The sequence below is a fragment of the Bufo bufo genome, chromosome 3, assembly GCF_905171765.1.
Source record: "Bufo bufo chromosome 3, aBufBuf1.1, whole genome shotgun sequence".
NCBI classification, from domain to species: Eukaryota; Metazoa; Chordata; class Amphibia; order Anura; family Bufonidae; genus Bufo; species Bufo bufo.
In genome coordinates, this window is record NC_053391.1 from 240,283,117 (window position 1) to 240,289,116 (window position 6,000).

The following is a 6,000-nucleotide window of genomic DNA, read 5'->3' on the forward strand; positions in this document are numbered from 1 at the left end:
GTTCCCGAGATAAGGGTTTGTTGAGATGGCAGAAATCTGGACCCTCAGAGTAGATAGAGCAAGGCCTCTGTCTAGGCCGTCCTGTAGGAATTGAAGTATCGTAGAGAGGGGCGGATCTGCAGACGCCACCTGGTTTGAAGCACACCATGATGAGAATATTCTCATGATTCTGGAGTAAGCTTTCTTAGTAGATTCTGCTCTTGAATGTGACTGTCACGGAACCATGAACCAGACGTACAACAAGGGATAAGTGAAAATAAGAAGGCTTTATTGAAAATAAAGCTGTAAAGCAAAAGTCCAAACGGATGGCGAAACCGAAGCAGAGTCTTGCGAAGCCAGAGGTCAGGAACCAGAAGGGTAGTCAGACGAAGCCAGGATCAGGAACCAGCAGGGTAGTCAGACGAAGCCAGCATCAGGAACCAGCAGGGTAGTCAGACGAAACCAGGATCAGGAACCAGCAGGGTAGTCGGACGAAACCAGGATCAGGAACCAGAAGCAGCAGCAGTCTAGAAGCATGTGAACACAGGAGGACCAAGCAAGGAACTGAAGCCACAGACCTCCTATATATATGAGCTAGGCATCCAGCTCCTCCCAGTGGGAAGGAGGAGCCGCAGGGTGGGAGGCTACAAGAAACCCAGAAACCAAGATGGCCGCCAGCACATGTCAAACGAAGGAGAACAGCAAGAAGGTAAGACCATGACAGTACCTCCCCCTCAAGGGCCCCTCCTCCGCGGAGTAAAGAACGGTTTCTGAGGGAAGCGTGCGTGGAAGGCTCGGAGCAAGGCAGGAGCATGGACATCTGCGGAGGGAACCCAGGAACGCTCCTCTGGACCATAACCACGCCAATGGACCAAAAACTGCACCCGACCGCGGACCAGGCGTGAGTCCAGGAAATTGCTCACCTCATACTCCTCACGATTACCCACTTGGACCGGACGAGGCCGAGGAACCGAGGAAGTGAAACGATTACACACCAGTGGCTTCAACAGGGAGACATGAAACACGTTGGAGATCCGCATGCCAGGAGGAAGCGCAAGGGCATAGGCTACCGGGTTTACCCTGCGAAGCACTCGGAAGGGACCAACAAAGCGAGGCGCCAGCTTGGGAGTGGGCACTCGAAGGTTGAGGTTGCGGGTGGACAACCATACACGGTCTCCGACCTGGTAGGAAGGAGCAGGCGCTCGTCTGCGATCAGCCTGGAGTCTCTGGCGCTGCGCAGAGACCTCAAGGGACTTCTGGATCAGTACCCAAGAAGCACGTAGGACGGAAAGGTGATCCTCCACAGCCGGAATATCCTGGGGAGAGAATACCTCCGGTAACACGGCAGGTTGGAACCCATAATTGGCCATGAAGGGAGACGTCCCAGAGGAAGAGTTCACCGCCGTGTTCCTGGCAAACTCAGCCCAAGGCAGGAGGTCAACCCAATTGTCTTGGTGATCGGAGACATAGCAACGAAGGAATTGCTCCAAGGCCTGATTGGATCGTTCTGCGGCCCCATTGGACTGAGGGTGGTAGGCCGAGGAGAAGGAGAGATGAATCCCCAACTGGGAGCAAAAGGCGCGCCAGAACCTGGACACAAACTGACTCCCCCGATCCGACACAATCTCCTTGGGCAAACCGTGCAGCCGGAAGACCTCCCTGGCAAAAATCGTGGCCAACTCTTGTGCAGAGGGTAACTTCTTGAGAGGAACACAGTGGCACATTTTGGAAAACCGATCCACAATCATGAGAATGACCGTATGGCCTCGGGATGCAGGGAGGTCCACAATGAAATCCATCCCCAGGTGTGACCATGGGCGCTCCCCGGTGGCTATGGGTTGCAGAAGGCCCAACGGAAGGTGCCGAGGGGACTTACTCTGGGCACAAACGGAGCATGCCGCTACATATGCGGCGATGTCGGAACGTAGGGAAGGCCACCAGAACAGACGTGAAACAGCCCAGGACAGCTGATTCTTTCCAGGATGCCCCGCGGTCTTGGAGTTATGGTAGGTTCGCAACAACCGAGTGCGCAACTCCTCAGGCACAAAACATCTGCCGTTGGGTCTCCCAGAGGGAGCACCAGATTGAGCCGCCAAAATCTGCTCACCCAGGGGAGAGGTCAGGCTGGTGCGAATGGCGGCCAAGATCTGATTCAGAGGTATGACCGAAGTCGGAATCGACTCCTCCCTGGACAGCTCGGAGTACTGCCGTGATAAGGCATCCGCCCTGATGTTCTTGGAACCGGGTAGGTAGGAGACCACGTAATTAAAACGTGACAAGAACAGAGCCCATCTGGCCTGACGTGGTGTCAATCTCTTGGCCTCAGAAAGGTAGGTCAGATTCTTGTGGTCCGTCAGGATGAGGACCGGAACCACCGAACCCTCGAGCAAGTGCCTCCATTCTTTAAGGGCCTGCACGATGGCCAATAACTCCCTGTCACCAATCTGATAGTTGCACTCCGCGGAAGACAGTTTCCGGGAGTAAAACCCACAAGGAAGCAGAGGACCCTCTGGAGTTCTACGCTGAGACAGAAGGGCGCCTACTCCCGTCTCAGACGCGTCCTCCTCGAGGACAAAGGGCAACCCAGGGTTGGGATGCGACAGAATCGGAGCCGACACAAAGCCGGACTTTAGAGCCTCAAAAGCTCGGATAGCCTCGAGCGGCCAGACCTGGGAATTACTGCCCTTCCTGGTCAGATCCATGAGAGGCTTGGCTAGCATGGAAAAGTCCCTGATGAACTTCCGATAATAATTGGCGAAGCCCAAAAAGCGCTGCAGGGAACGAAGACCACTGGGCTGGGGCCACTGTAAGACAGCCGAAACCTTCTCAGGATCCATGGAGAACCCCTCAGCGGAAATGATGTAACCTAAGAAGGTTACCTGGGATCGGTGAAATTCGCATTTCTCAAGCTTACCGAACAGCTTGTTCTCTCGTAACCGTTGCAACACTCGTCTGACATCCAGAATGTGGGCCTCCATGGATTCAGAATATACCAAGATGTCATCCAAATAGACCACCACACACTGCTGCAACAGGTCACGGAAAACATCGTTGATGAATTCCTGAAAGACTGCGGGCGCATTGCACAACCCAAAGGGCATAACCAAGGATTTATAATGACCGGTCCTGGTGTTAAACGCGGTCTTCCACTCATCGCCCGCCTTGATCCTTACCAAGTTATATGCCGCCCTCAGGTCGAGTTTGGTAAAGACCGTGGCCTCTTTAAGGCGATCGAACAGCTCGGAAATCAAGGGTATCGTGTAAGCGTTCTTGATCGTGATGCGATTGAGACCCCTGTAATCGATGCAAGGCCTCAACTCACCGCCCTTCTTTTTCCCAAAGAAAAATCCAGCCCCTGCCGGGGACGAGGATTTGCGAATGTGTCCGCGTGAAAGCGCCTCCCTCACGTACTCCTCCATGGCCTCATTCTCCGCTACCGACAGTGGATAGACTTTGCCACGAGGAGGAACGGCACCAGATTGTAACTCTATGGCACAATCGTATGGGCGGTGCGGAGGTAGGGCAACCGCGCGCACCTTATCGAATACATCCCGGTACTCCTCGTATTCAGGAGGCAACAGAGAGTCCGAGGAAGTACACAGCAACTTAACAGACCCATGGATGCAACTAGCCCCACACTGCGGTGACCACGAGAGGATCTCGGCCGATCTCCAATCGAAAGTCGGATTATGCTTCCGGAGCCAGGGGTACCCCAAGACCACCGAGTAGTGTGGAGACGAAATAACCTGGAGGCAGACCGACTCTCTGTGAACGGCACCAATGGCTATCCCCACTGGAAGGGTCTCATGAGTCACGTGTGGCGGCAGAAGGGGTCTGCCGTCTATCGCCTCAAGAGCCAGTGGGGAACCTCGAGCCTGCAGAGGAATGGAATTGGCGGCAGCGAACACATTATCAATGAACAAACCACCGGCACCAGAGTCCACCAACGCCTGGGTCGTCACCGAGCCCCCGACCCAGGAGAGGACAACAGTGATCAGTAGTTTGTCAACACGGGAAACCGGGGACGAGGAGACTCCACCCAAGATCTGCCCCCGACAGGATCTCAGGTGCGAGCGTTTCCCGGACGGTTCGGACATGCCAACCGAAAATGCCCACCGAGACCACAGTACATGCATCGGCCCTCGCGTCTCCGGAGTACCCTCTCCCCCTCGGACAGGCGAGCAAACCCCAGCTGCATGGGTTCACCCCCAGACAAGTCATCCCCAGGAGGCGTGGGAGGAGAGGGAGGCACGGGTGGGACAGCAAACGTAGGCGCCAATCTGTTAGAAAACCTCCGCAGGCTCTCCTTAAAGGAAGGTCTCTCCCTGAGTCTGGTGTCAATCAAAATCAGGAAAGAAATAAGAGACTCGAGCTCAACTGGTAGGTCCTTAGCTGCAACCTCATCCTTCAAGGCATCCGAGAGACCATGAGAGAAAGCAGCGACCAGAGCCTCATTATTCCAGCCCACCTCTGCTGCCAGGGTACGAAACTCAATGGCGTATTCAGCTACGGATCGTGAACCCTGTCTGATGGACATAAGGAGCTTCGCAGCAGAGGCAGCACGAGCTGGCACATCGAATACCTTCCGAAGAGAAGCAACAAAACCGGAAAACTCGGCAACCACCGGATTGTTGTTCTCCCATAAAGGGCTGGCCCAGGCCAAGGCCTTGTCCGAGAGCAGCGAGATCAAGAAGCCCACCTTTGATCTCTCAGTGGGAAAGGCATGTGGCAGCAACTCGAAATAAATGCCCACCTGGTTAAGGAAACCTCGGCACTGAGTTGGCTCTCCCCCAAAGCGCTGTGGAAGAGGGGCAGAACCGGTCATACCCCGAAACACCACAGGTGCAACAACAGGTGTCGGGGTAGACTCTGGCGCAACAACCGGAGCGGCAGTAGGAGCGGGCCCAGGAGCGACAACCGACCCATCGGCAACAGGAGCGAAATGAGCAGTGCGTTCAAGCAGGGTTTGCAACGCCACAGCGAACCGACCCAACAGGTGATCCTGCTGATCAAGTCTGGCAACCAGCGTGGGTAGCGAGGATGGCCCTGTACCGTCAGAATTCATGGCTTGGTCCTAATGTCACGGAACCATGAACCAGACGTACAACAAGGGATAAGTGAAAATAAGAAGGCTTTATTGAAAATAAAGCTGTAAAGCAAAAGTCCAAACGGATGGCGAAACCGAAGCAGAGTCTTGCGAAGCCAGAGGTCAGGAACCAGAAGGGTAGTCAGACGAAGCCAGGATCAGGAACCAGCAGGGTAGTCAGACGAAGCCAGGATCAGGAACCAGCAGGGTAGTCGGACGAAACCAGGATCAGGAACCAGCAGGGTAGTCGGACGAAACCAGGATCAGGAACCAGAAGCAGCAGCAGTCTAGAAGCATGTGAACACAGGAGGACCAAGCAAGGAACTGAAGCCACAGACCTCCTATATATATGAGCTAGGCATCCAGCTCCTCCCAGTGGGAAGGAGGAGCCGCAGGGTGGGAGGCTACAAGAAACCCAGAAACCAAGATGGCCGCCAGCACATGTCAAACGAAGGAGAACAGCAAGAAGGTAAGACCATGACAGTGACAACGTTCTCAGGACCGACTCTGAAAGCCCTTCTATTTTGGGAAGGAACTGATCAACCTCCAAGCTGTCAGATTGTACCTGTGCATATCTGGGCAGAGGTGAGTGTCCCATGACACCAGGGTCTGCCGTGGGGGGAGCCTCCAATAATGTCCCCGACTCATCTGAATGAGCTGGGTAAACCAGGATCTCTTGGGCCAAAATGGTATGATTGGTATTACCGAGGCCTGATCCTGACAAATTTTCATCAATACCCTCTGTATCATGGAAAAAGGAGGGAAGATGTAAGCCAACCTGAACCTCCACGGTATCGACAGAGCATCTATCGCCAGGGGGTTGTCCTCCCTGTAAAGGGAACAGAACCTCTCCACCTTGGCATTGAACCACGTTGCCATGAGATCTAACTCTGGCAAACCCCACCTGAGGATTATCTGCCTGAATATCTCCGGAT

At 54.5% G+C, this 6,000-nt stretch overlaps 1 long non-coding RNA gene across 1 annotated transcript; it reads right to left on the reverse strand.

Moving 5' to 3' along the window:
- Positions 1–160: 160 nt before the first annotated feature.
- On the reverse strand, positions 161–5,661 carry LOC120996462. The gene is made up of 3 exons (XR_005777784.1): positions 5,557–5,661; positions 1,600–1,604; positions 161–210 (listed from the first exon to the last, which is right to left on the reverse strand). It is a non-coding gene; the product is annotated as an uncharacterized LOC120996462 (long non-coding RNA).
- Positions 5,662–6,000: the final 339 nt, after the last annotated feature.